This window comes from Podarcis bocagei, assembly GCF_964188305.1.
Source record: "Podarcis bocagei genome assembly, chromosome: Z".
Lineage (NCBI taxonomy): Eukaryota > Metazoa > Chordata > Lepidosauria > Squamata > Lacertidae > Podarcis > Podarcis bocagei.
This window is the reverse complement of record NC_138140.1, coordinates 6992564-7004668: the sequence shown is the minus strand read 5'-3', so window position 1 is coordinate 7004668 and position 12105 is coordinate 6992564. Positions and strand designations below refer to the sequence as shown.

At 47.7% G+C, this 12105-nt stretch overlaps 2 long non-coding RNA genes across 4 annotated transcripts in view; both read left to right on the top strand.

Moving 5' to 3' along the window:
- The window catches only part of LOC308579100, a 304876-nt gene that overhangs the window by 193405 nt on the left and 99366 nt on the right, over positions 1 to 12105 (top strand). The window lies entirely within an intron of this gene.
- Positions 7627 to 12105, top strand: part of LOC308579098 — a 55118-nt gene continuing 50639 nt past the window's right edge. For both annotated transcript variants that reach the window (XR_014004280.1, XR_014004281.1), the window contains exons 1-2: positions 7627 to 7895; positions 8443 to 8555. This is a non-coding gene — a long non-coding RNA (uncharacterized lncRNA). The remainder of the gene's footprint in view (positions 7896 to 8442; positions 8556 to 12105) is intronic.

Sequence of the window (12105 nt, the reverse complement as noted above, 5' to 3'; positions counted from 1 at the left end):
GCTGGGGAAGGGTGCTATAAGCAAAGTCGAGAGTGATGATGAACCAATGATCTGATTTGGTACAAGGAAGTTTCCTTGTTGCACTTACACCCAAGTTACTGTGCAATTAGCAGAACTACCCCTAGCTATGTTAGTTGACAATACTGTTTTGCGGAAGTGGGGGACCTTTTAACTTGAGGGCCGCATTTCCTTCTGGGCATCCTGCCTCTACCTCTAATGAGTGGCAAGAGTCAAAAGTGAGTGGAGCCAGGAAAGACCCCTCCTTGGTACAGTAGGCTGGTTTCTATACACACCCATGCTGCTCTCTAGCCTCCACCCAGGCAAAAAACACTTGGGGTTCAAAACAGAGGAAGTGTGGCCTTTGGAGAGTGGAGTGGGCTGCAATGAGTTTTAAGAGGCCTGGAGTTCCCTACCTCTGCTGCTAACAGTATTGAAGGACCAACAGTCTGACTCTGGATAAGGCAACTTCCTGTGTTTCAATCTGGGATATGTCCTCCTACAGTGTCCAGCAGGCAGTTTGTAGTCTAGCATACATTGCAGGGTACTTAAGGCTTCCAAAGCCAATACGAGGGATGCGGGCTGCATGCATCATTGCTGCACAGAGCAGGGAGAATTCCAGCAGGAGCAGTTTCTCCCAAAGTGTAAAAGAAGAAAGGCAACGGTTAGATAGATAAAAGGACAAAGAGAAGAACATCATTTACGGCCAGCACCTTCCTTTGTCTACAGCACCTGCCTCAGCACTGCAGACACCACAAGCCTATCTTGTTTCCTAATGATGAGAATTACTTCTGCACTGGATGGATTTTCCAATGATTTCCTACTGCTGAGCTGCTAAGCCTGCAAGCGATCAAATTAAGATTGCCTCCCTGTGTCCCAGCTGGCAAAAGCAGATTCTTCCATGTATGCCTGCCATTTCCCTTGCTTGCAAACCCAAAGTCTTTACATTTGTCCAAGTGCCACAGGCACCTCTCCCCCACCCCCCCATCACCAGGTCTTGGACCCCTGCCAGTGTTAATTCAGTTCCTGACATGTCCCCCCCCCTCCCCTGATATTCTCTGTTACTAGTGGCAAGAGGGAAGAATTTGTATCTGAGAGGTTTGTACACTAGGGGAAAAATTATTCCGAAGCCACAGAAGGTGATGGGATTAACACTCTAGGCCTGGGATAAAGGGCTGTCAGCATCTAGTGATGGAGGCAGCAGAACAGTAAATGCCCATTCCAAGCCATCTGGCTGGAGCAGTTACAGACTCATCAATTTCTTGGGCTTGCAGCAGATGAGGGAGCGATCGCCTGTGATTACCCCCTCCCCTACCCAATTTAGTAGATTTAGGATAATCTTCAGGATTGCCAGAGGGTTAAACAGTAACATCAAATTCTGAAAACTGTATGGGTTGCTGTATATATATATAATACCCAGGGCCAGCCTTCTCCCTGACTTTTAAAGCCACTAGCAGATTCCCTAGCTCAGTGAGGGCTTTCTAGGCACAGGCCTGCACTTTCCTAGTTAATGTCTGAGTGCGTTGTTTTTTGGGGGGTTTTGGCCTGCCGCTTTCTCCACAAAAACCCAATCCTTACCACTGAACTGGAGCAAATAGCAGTTCAGGTTTTCGATGGATTGACATTTGCTCCAGTTCAGCAGTAAAGAGCATTTTTTGGTGCAGAAAGCAGAAGGGCAAAAAGAAAAGCTTGAAAGTACAGACCTGTGTCTAGAAAGTGCAGGGCAAAGATATGTGTTGATGAGCCCAGAGCTTCCCTTTTCCCATTTATTTTCATGATGCTAGCCAGGCTGCCTGAAGCAGGCATAACTTCCAAAAATGCTCTAGAACCATACAGCAGACTTTTTCCTGCCACTTCCCGCAACAGCAACACACTGCAGAAGGATCTCAGAACTGTGTGGACGGGCAGTTAAATGGCAAATGCAATCCAATGCAAGTGCAAAGAGATGTACACTGGGGCAATAAAGAAATAAATCTGAATTTCACATACATACTTGTAGGTTGTAAACCAACAGAGACTAACCCGGAATAAGACCTTGGGGGTTGTGGTGGATAGTTCAGTGATGTTGTCAACCCTCCGTCGCAGTAGATGTGAGAAAGACAAAATCCATTTTAGGGGTTTTCTAGGAATAGGATTGAAACTACTGATGCCACAAAGCTGCTTTACAAATCTATGGCACAACCACACTTGGAAACCGTGTACAGTGTTGGCTGCCTCACTTCAAAGAGGGTATTTGAGAGCTGGAAAATGTTCAGAAAAAGGCAACACAATTGATGAAGGGATTGGAGCAGCCCCCCCTAGGAGGAAAAGGTACATCTCTTGGGGCTTTTTAATTTAGAGACTAGATGAGGAATGTGTATAAGGGTGTATAAAATTATGCAGGGCATGGAGAATGTGGCTGGGAATTATTTTTTCCATAATACTAGAATTCATGGACATTCTATGAAGCTGAATGGTGTAAGATTCAGGACAGACAAAATAAAATACTTTCTCACACAGGACATAGTTAAACTATAGAATTTGACATAGTGATGGCCAGCAACATGGATGGCTTTATATGAGGATTAGAAAAATTCATGGAGGAGAGGGATATCAATGGCTACTAGCAATGATGGCTTTGCTCTGCCTCCAATATCAGAGGCAGTATGCCTCTGAATACAGTCGTATCTTTATTAAAAGAAAACATTATGAAAATGATGTATAGATGGTACTTAACGCCGATAAAATTAGCAAAGATCTACCATACTAATGATAATTTATGTTGGAAATACAAAGAAAAAGAAGGTACCTTTTATTATATGTGGTGGACGTGTCCCAAAGTGAAAGACTTCTGGGAAAAGATTTATAATGAGTTAAAAAAAATGTTGAAAAGTACATTTATTAAGAAACCAGAGGCCTTTCTACTTGGAATAATAGGATTGGAATTGCCCCCAAAAGATGTTAGATTGTCTTTGTATGCCACTACAGCGGCAAGACTTTTATTAGCCAAAAATTGGAAATCGCAATAAGTACCAATGATAGAAGAATGACAGATGAAGATGTTGGACTTTTTGGAGCTGGCCGACTTGACTGGAAGAATCCGCGATCAGGAAGAAGAGGAGTACCAAGAAGATTGGAAGAAATTTAAAGATTATTTAGCCAAATATTTTAACATAAGATAATTAGAAGACACTTGAAACTATCAAATAGGCTTAGAATTAGAATAAGAATGAATTGTAAAGAAATATGGATTTAGATTATTAAGAAAAGAGAAGATAGTAAATTGAAGGAGTTAATTGTATTAGAAAGATGATTTTGGAGAGCTGTTACAAGGTGATACAATGAAATTCAGTTGGGAGAATTCTGGGAAGTCAGTTAACAATGAAAGACAAATTGGGTTTTACAAGTAACATGTGTTTATATTTTTGTTTCTTTTTCTTTTTAGTATTGTAATGTGTTTTCTTTTGTGTGTGTTTTTTATGTTATATTTGTTATAAATGTGGAAAATCAATAAAAAAATAGGGGAAAAAATATGAATACAGTCGTACATTGGTTCTCGAACGGAATCCGTTCCGGAAGTCCATTCGACTTCCGGAAACATTCAGAAACCAAGGCACTGCTTCCGATTGGCTGCAGGAGCTTCCTGCACTCAATCGGAAGCCACAGAAGCTGCGTCGGGTATTTGGCTTCCAAAGAATGTTTGCAAACCGGAACACACACTTCCGGGTGTGTGGCATTTGGGAGTCAAAATGGACAAGTACCAAGGCGTTTGAGAACCAGGGGTAACTTACCCATAGAGGCTAGTGGCGCAGGGTGCGAGGGCACCAAGTTCTGGAGGGCGCCAGGAAAGAGGTGGAGGCTGGACGCGGCACCTCCTGGCATCAGCTTGCCACCCTTGCCCGCCTCTGCCATGCCACGCCAAAGCAGCGCCGCACCCAGAGCCTCCATCTGCCGTGGCTACCACGGCATGAAGCGGCCAGCTGAGCCAGGAGGTGCCGCGTCCAGCCTCTGCCTCTTCCCCACCAGAGGAGCCGCCCTCCAGCCACTGCCCACTGCCCGCCTCTTCCAGCCCCGCTGGCAGCGCTGCCCTCCCTAAAAAAAGGTTGGACAACTCTGGGAAACGGGAAGGGGGGCACCGGAGAGAGCTTTGCACCATGGCACCGGATATGCTTAAGATGGCCCTGTTGAGAACCAAGGTATGACTGTAATAGTTTCTGGGAATCACAAGGGGGGAGATTTGCTGTTGCACTCAGATTCTGCTTCTGGGTTCCCCATAGGTATCTGGAGAGCATGCCTGATCCACCAGGGCTCTAACATTTCTAATGTCAGATGTGTGCTCTCTGATTCTTAACCCAGTGAATCCACACTGTGAGAGCAGAGGGTCAGGAGAGAAGTCAAGCCCATTTCCAGCAAGCCACCTACATGTGGTGTTTGCACATACATGCATGTGCAGAGAAACAGGCAAGCCCTAATATGGATTCTATGGGGTTCCTCTTTGAGGTATCTTTCCAGTGCTTCTGTTCAGCATTGGATTGATGGAATTAATGTTAAAGGTGGCTCCTGTGCATGTACTGAGGACCACATCACTGGGTGACCCCACCCAGCTCCCTGAATATTTTTAATTTGAGGGAAGAGATTTCAGCTCTAAAGGGTGTGATTTCCCCATAACACCAGGCCCTCTCTTTGTACAAATTGTACACTAGGAAGAAGGAGGTAGCAGGAAAAGAACCAGCAGAGGATGTGGTGATGTGTTACAAAGGGGACAGCTCGGTTCTAGTTGGGCTTGTGCCAAGTGGAGATGTAGCAACAGATCAAACACAGCCAGGTTAATGAGAATGTCATTCCTTAGGCTTTGACGAAGCCCAGAGAGCAAGGGGCGGCTGGCACGGATGGACAGTGGGCTCCAAATAATATTCTGTAATTAGCTGGCAAATACAAGATGATGCTTAGTGTAATTGCTTGGAATAATGTCTTGCTGCCTGAATCTGTTCTGTGGCAGCCTGCATGCGCTATATCTCTGTTTCCCGTCCCCTCTGTCATTTCTCATTTCATTCTTCCCCAAATTTGATTGCATCGTCTTGGAGGCTACAGTTGCCAGGGCAACACCACGGAGCCATTATGCTTATGCAGCTGACGTCTCACCCCCTCAAAGGACTGGCTATTTGACTGTCCATCCCTTCTCACACACTCCCTTCCTCAAACCATACAAAGCATATATTTCAACTTGTTCTTGGAGGGCTTGTTGCTCAGTTGGATAGCACCTACCCTGCATTGACAAGACCTGAGGTCCAGTTTCTGGCAAAAACCTCTGCTTGGCACCCTGCCAGCTGGCCTTGACAGCCACCACAAAAAGTGTTGGAGCTGTATGACTGGCCACTAGAACAGAAAGGAATATACGCAGAGCCAGCCACCCCCTCAACTTCCTGTTCTTGCAGTGGCCAGTCAGATGCCTATAGGAAGCCACAAAGCAGAGCCTTAATTCAACAGCATTCCCCTTGAAACAGGCATTCAGAGATGTACTGCCTGTACAGTACAGGCAGAACATAACAATTATGGGTAGTACATAAGCGGGAGCTTGAGGGACCAGACCAAAGTTCCAACTAAAACCAGCATCCTGCTTCTTTAGAGCAAGGGCCATAGCTAGATGGACCAATGCTCTGACAGCATAAGGTGGCTATGTCTCCCAGCCCAAGAACATGCTCTCAGTATCATTGCCATTCTGACACTCTCCCCAATACATTGTTCTTGGTACTTGGGTGACCAGTTGGAGGATGAATTCCTTATTGGAAAAATGAACGAGAGGGAAATTCATCCAAGTCTCCTACAGAGACTTGATCATCTGTAATGGATGTCATCCACCATGGATGCTTTAATTGAAATTCCTGAATTGCAGGGGGTTGTACTAGATGACCCCTGGGTCTCTTCCAACTCTACAATTCTATGGTTCTAGAGTGGGACTCAAAAACAGTTACCGTATTTTTTGCCCCATAGGATGCACCGGCCCATAGGACGCATCAGGTTTTTTTGGGGGGAAATAAAGGAAAAAAATTTTATTTCCCCCCCAGGCGCTTGTGGGACCGGCAGCGGGGAGAAGCGCTCTTCTCCCCGCCGCCCGCCTTCAGATCAGGTCCGGGGACAGCGGGAAGACACGCTGCGCCTCCCAGCTGTCCCCGGAGCTTGTGGGGCAGGCAGCGGGGAAAAGCGCTCTTCTCCCCGCCGCCCGCCTTGAGATCAGGTCCGGGGACAGCGGGGAGACGAGCTGCGCCTCCCAGCTGTCCCCAGAGCTTGTGGGGCAGGCAGCGGGGAAAAGCGCTCTTCTCCCCGCCGCCCGCCTTGAGATCAGGTCCGGGGACAGCGGGGAGACGAGCTGCGCCTCCCAGCTGTCCCCGGAGCTTGTGGGGCAGGCAGCGGGGAAAAGCGCTCTTCTCCCCGCCGCCCGCCTTGAGATCAGGTCTGGGGACAGTGGGGAGACGCGCTGCGCCTCCCAGCTGTCCCCGGAGCTTGCGGGGCAGGCAGCGGGGAAAAGCGCTCTTCTCCCCACCGCCCGCCTTGAGATCAGGTCCGGGGACAGCGGGGAGACGAGCTGCGCCTCCCAGCTGTCCCCGGAGCTTGCGGGGCTGGCGGCGGGGTCTCCCTGCCGTCAGCCTCCAAACCACTTCGGGAGACAGCGGGATGGCGGCGTTCCGCCTCCCTCTGTCCCCCGACCTTGTGGGGCTGGCGCTGGGGCTCTCCTGAAGCCTGGAGAGCGAGAGGGGTCGGTGCGCACCGACCCCTCTCGCTCTCCAGGCTTCAGCGAAAGCCTGCATTCGCCCCATAGGACGCACACACATTTCCCCTTCATTTTTGGAGGGGAAAAGGTGCGTCCTATAGGGCGAAAAATACGGTACTTCTGTTATAAGATGGAGGCAAATGAATACTCACAGACAACAGTGTTAATTGTCCTACATTCATCCGCTCCTTTATATGCAGGGGGTGGTGGCAGGCTCTTGCTGATCCTGGACCTGGGTTACTGCCTCAAAGTCCTGCCCTAATGGTAGATATCAGCTTGTGCCAAGGATAAACCCTGCTCTCTTTTCTGGCAGGCTAAAGTTTGCAAGAGAGCTGCTGCATCAGCGACGGAGCAGCCCAAACTGGGAGCTTATATAGAAGCTGGGGGCTCCAACACTTTACTGGCTTTCAACCAGGCCCTGATCTGGGAGATGCTGCCATGTACTTCCCCCTTCTCCTGAGCAGCCCTACGTGTAGGTAACAGGGCTCATTAGTGGCCACCCTGAATCTCCTTCCTGGCACAGGCACCAAGTTGCCCTCACCTGGTGCGCACAAGTGATGTGTGATGTCAGGCACGTCTCCTGATGCTGAGCAGGCTGGTGTGGCCTTCTGCCTGACAGACCCCATCACAGCCAAAGCAGGCTGCAAAATATTGAAGGGGCCCTGTTAAGGATAATGATTGAATTTCCTGAGATTTGAATGTTTACTTGTGTTAAATTACTATGTACTTTTAACATGGGTTCCCTCCCCCCTTTGGCAGTAGCTCTCATGTGATTGGCTGACTGAGTCACATGAGACACGCATTCCATTCTGTTGTGACTGTTATTCCAGTAACTGTTGTTTTTAATTGCTCTCTGTCCTCTCTCTGTGTGTGAGGGAGAATGGCTGCTGAGAGGCTTCTCTGGATACTGCTGAGGGCAGTGTTGTGTCAGTGTGATCTGTCTGAAGTGAAACATACAGAGGAAGATCCCTAAACATTAATTGGGAGAAACCTGTGCAGGAGCTCTCTGTAAGGAACAGAGAAAATACTGCTGAGGCGAAAGTAAAAACCTCTTATAAGAAGCTGTAAGGCCTGAGTGAGGTAAAGCTCTGGTGCAAGTCTCACCACAGTTTTTATTTATAAGTCTAAGGAAGACGACTTCCATCTACAAGTGAGAACGTACCCATTTGAATAAATATATTGTTATTAGTTATATGTTTATGAAAGTAAAGTTTTTCTGAATACAAAGAGTCTGGACATTGTATAGTCTTTACAAGGAGGCTATCAATCACCTAGAAGAATTACTTAGCTTCCTAGCTGTGAGCTACTCTGCTTCTTCGCATATCATCAAAATTTATTTTCATATACATAACAGGCCTGACCCCCTCTTTGAAATTTTTTTGGGGGGACACTGCCTTGCCCCCCCAGATGGTGCCACTGCTTGGAGAAAGGGAGAGAGTCAGAAGAAGGCTGATCAATCTCAGGTGCAAACCCCCACCTCCCCCCTACAATAGCTTTCACTGGAGGCCCCCAAAGCACTGGGGTTTTAGTCAGTATTTCTTGTTTGCATGTGCTAGTTTTCACTTATTGGCTCCATACTGGCCACATATAAAGCCTTTATGCAGAACGGCTAAGTTTGTCATGAACGATAAACCTTGAGTTTTCTTTATCCTTTCAACCAGCAGTCTTACCAGTGTTTTTTTTCTTTCTGCACACAGCTGCAGTGTATTTACAAAACTCCAACAGGAGCCAGACATATGCACATGCATCACCCGTACCTTACAGAAAATTGCTCTGTGGAAGTTTTGCTGCAGCATGATGTGTGTAATAGGTGAGCAGCCTCTATCTTGCCTCATTTTCTGTGCAAGCTTTCCTTTGACTTGATCCAGCAGGGCTCTTCTTAAGCACGATGAGGAGATGCCAGGTTTGAGGCCTGGGCAGGGCTGAACCTACACATGTAGTGTGCAGAGTTTGGGAAGAGCAAACCAGAGAAGACTGATTTGATTCATCCTCCTGAATCACTTCCCACCCTACAGTCATTCAGAACCCCAGTGCTTTGGGGGCCTCCAGTAAAAGCTATTGTAGGGGGGAGGTGGGGGCACCTGCGATTGATCAACCTTCTTCTGACTCTCTCCCTTTCTCTCCCTGCCCAGACATCTCACTTGCATGTGTGAACCTGCCACCCCCCTCAGATTGATGTGTTCTCTTGCCCCTGCCAGGATGCAGGGGGAACGTAGATGAAATATATTGTTTTTCAGGTAGAATAGCTTCCAAAATGGTACATTTGCTTTCAAAGCACTGTTTGGAATGCATATGAACCGCTGCCTCCAGCTACAAGAAACTAAGCCATTAAAGTTCAGATGGCAGTGGTTTCTGGGTTTGTTTTTTTCTTTCCCTTCCACCAAATGATTCAGTCTTTCCCTCGTTGCTCTGAGCAAGAAAGGAAGAGAAAGTGAAGGGAAGCTTAGGCTTTGCAGGTTCAGATTGCATTGCCCCCATTGGGATCTCTGCTGCAGGCTAAATCTGAGTGCTGTGTTCCATTTAATTGTGCCTAGGAAAGTTATTCAAGCCCTGAAGATCCTGGGGGCAGGGGGCTTTATTGTCTCTTTCCCCCATTATATCTCTTTCCGCAAACTTATTGAACAGAGTTGACACAGCTTGGTGTGGTGATGGAGAGGCAAGGCATAGGAGCTGTGCATACTTGTTATCACTCAGAAGAGTAGCTTAGGAATGGGAGGGGCACACTGGACAGCACTGGGGCTGCAGGGGACCCCAGTCACTGCCTGCCCTCCTGGTCGCCCTCCAGCAGGCCCAGCGCTGCCAGAAAAAGCAGCGTGAGGCACACTGTGGGACAAGCGAGCCTTCAGGGCAGGATCCAGCAGAGGTGAAACTGGGCTTTCTGTCACCTGGGTCAAAAACCCAGATGCATGTGTTCATACACATACATATGAACACACACACACACATACACCTCAACACATTTATTTGTAAAGGGCATAAAAAGCAGACAATATATCATTTGAATATAAAGTAATCCTAAGAAGTATTACAACCGTATGACCAAAGGGAAAATGAGCATCTCTTCCGGTAAAAAGTAGAACTTCAATGTGCAACAATTGTCTATCCAAGGTCAGGTTTTGAATTGGATTTGTTTGGTCACAGGATCATTAAAAGACTGCATTTTCATAATATCAGCCCAGACCCCCTAGTTTCCTTAAAAATATTTTTTTTTCATCTTTGAGACTTTATGTCACCCACCCATCTTCTTGGTTCTGTGCAAACCCTTTCAAGGAGTTTTGTCGTGTAAATTTACTCCTGAGTAAGCTTCAACAAGATTCCTTTCAATTTTATTTTTGTTTGATTACTAATTTTAGGAAATGATAATTTTGTAGTCATTTTAGGTTCTGTGTAAGGTGAAGAAATGATCTTTGCAAGTCTAAAGTGTCCTTCCATTACAATCCTAATGTAGCCAGACTGACCAAAACTTGTCAGGGAACTGCCTCTGGCAGGAAAAATGCTCACCCCCCCTTACTTTCCTGTGTGTAGATCATGTATACTTTGTAAAATGACCCAACCTTAGCTGTTTAAACACATTCTTACTTCTAAAGTGATCATAGAATTACCCCAAGGATCATCTAGTCCAACCGATTCTCTTCCTCAGCTTCCCACCCCTCCCTCCATCCCTCCAGAGTTTCTTTCTCACACAGTAGCAAACCCACAGGGGATCTTATCTTTTGCTTCACTGGGAAGAGCCACACGGCCTCTCCAGATTTCCCAACTCTCCTTCTCCCTGCAAATGAGCCTTCATGGGGAAAGGTGAAGAAGGACGGAGCTTGCAGCTGCCATTCACTTTTTTATCTTTCTCTCCAGCTAAAGCCCAGACAGGCTGGGAGGCTGGGAGCCTCAATGGCGCCCCTCTGGAGGCTTCACCCGGGACAGAAACCCTGGCTGGAACCCCCCGCCCGCCCAGCTATGTCTCCGGCTGACACAGGTCTCTTCGGAGGTGGCTGTGCTTTGCATTCTGCGAGTTGCCTCTTTTCCATAGGAAGAAAAGCTGAGCAGCATGTTGAAAAACGTTTCCCTTTGTTTTTGGCTTTCTTTTGCAACATGGCATCCACTCCTTCATAGTAACTCTTGGAGAGCCTGGAGGAGCAAGAGCTGCAGAGGTGGCACGAAGGCAACACAGAAGCACGGTGCCAACTCTGCCCGTCCAAGTTCCCCTCCCCCTCCAAGGCTGGCTGGCAGCTCTTGGGTGGTATCTATTTCCTTCCTGGCCGCCAGCTGGCCTCTTCCCAAAAGTTTAGGTCTAACTTTGGGTTGTTCCTGGGAGGGGGGGCTGGCAAACCACACTGGGGCAGCTGGCAAACTGTGGAGCCAGGTGAGTGAGTGGAGGGATGGGGCAGAAAAACCCAAGAAGAAAAGTTATTTTGGAGAGAAAATGTGTCAGGATGCTGCCAGCAAATCTCGGCTGGTTGCCCAGGAATGTACAAAGACAAGGGAATTTTTCTTACTGTCCGCTTTTTATTCAGTATTTACAGAGAGAGGCTATAGAACCCAGCCTCTTAGATAATGGCGCTATCCCGAGTGAATCTCCATCCTGCTGTCTCTCCCAGTTCCTCGTTTGTGGAACGAGTGCTGCTATGTGCCCTCTGCCTTTGAACTCTTTGCTCTCCTACTCCCAAGGCCTGCTGTGTTCTGGGAGGGGGGGTCTGGAATGCTTCCTAAAGACACTGTGTCCATCAGCTGTCACCCCCCTGGTGCTTCCTCCTCCTCCTCCTCTCCCACTATTTCCCAACTCCCCCCCCCCATCTGTCTCTGAGCTGTGACCTCCCTCAACCCCCTGTTGTAAATCTAAACTGTTTTCCTCTTCCTTTTCCTCTTCCCTGGAAAGGTCAAGCTGGGGAGGCGGTCTTCACCATTCCTCCTCTTCCCAGTCCCTGACAAAATGCCAAACCACCTTCTCACCTGGTGGGGAGAGGGAAGCTGTCCCAAAACCAAATGTGGGAGGGATGCATTTGCTTGGGTGGCGCACCCCGCGCTGCTTGCCCTGCCCCCTTGGGATGCCCCACCCCCATAGTGTCGTACACCTGCAAACCACCCCCCCCCACTTCACCAGGCACTGGTGGGGGCTGCTATGCTATTGACTTGGAATGGTGATCGAGGGGAGCAAAAATTACATGTTTACTCTTAATCTGTACATGGAATTGCGAAGAGGGCAATAAATATGAGCTGCTCTATATGCTTGTTATCCACATGGAAAGGTGATCAAGGACAGCAAACTATTATTATTATTTGCATTTATTTGTTGCTTTTTGTAAAAGTCTCAAAGCAACTTCCAATTCTGTACAAATACAAAAACAATTAAAAACCAGTTAGAAACA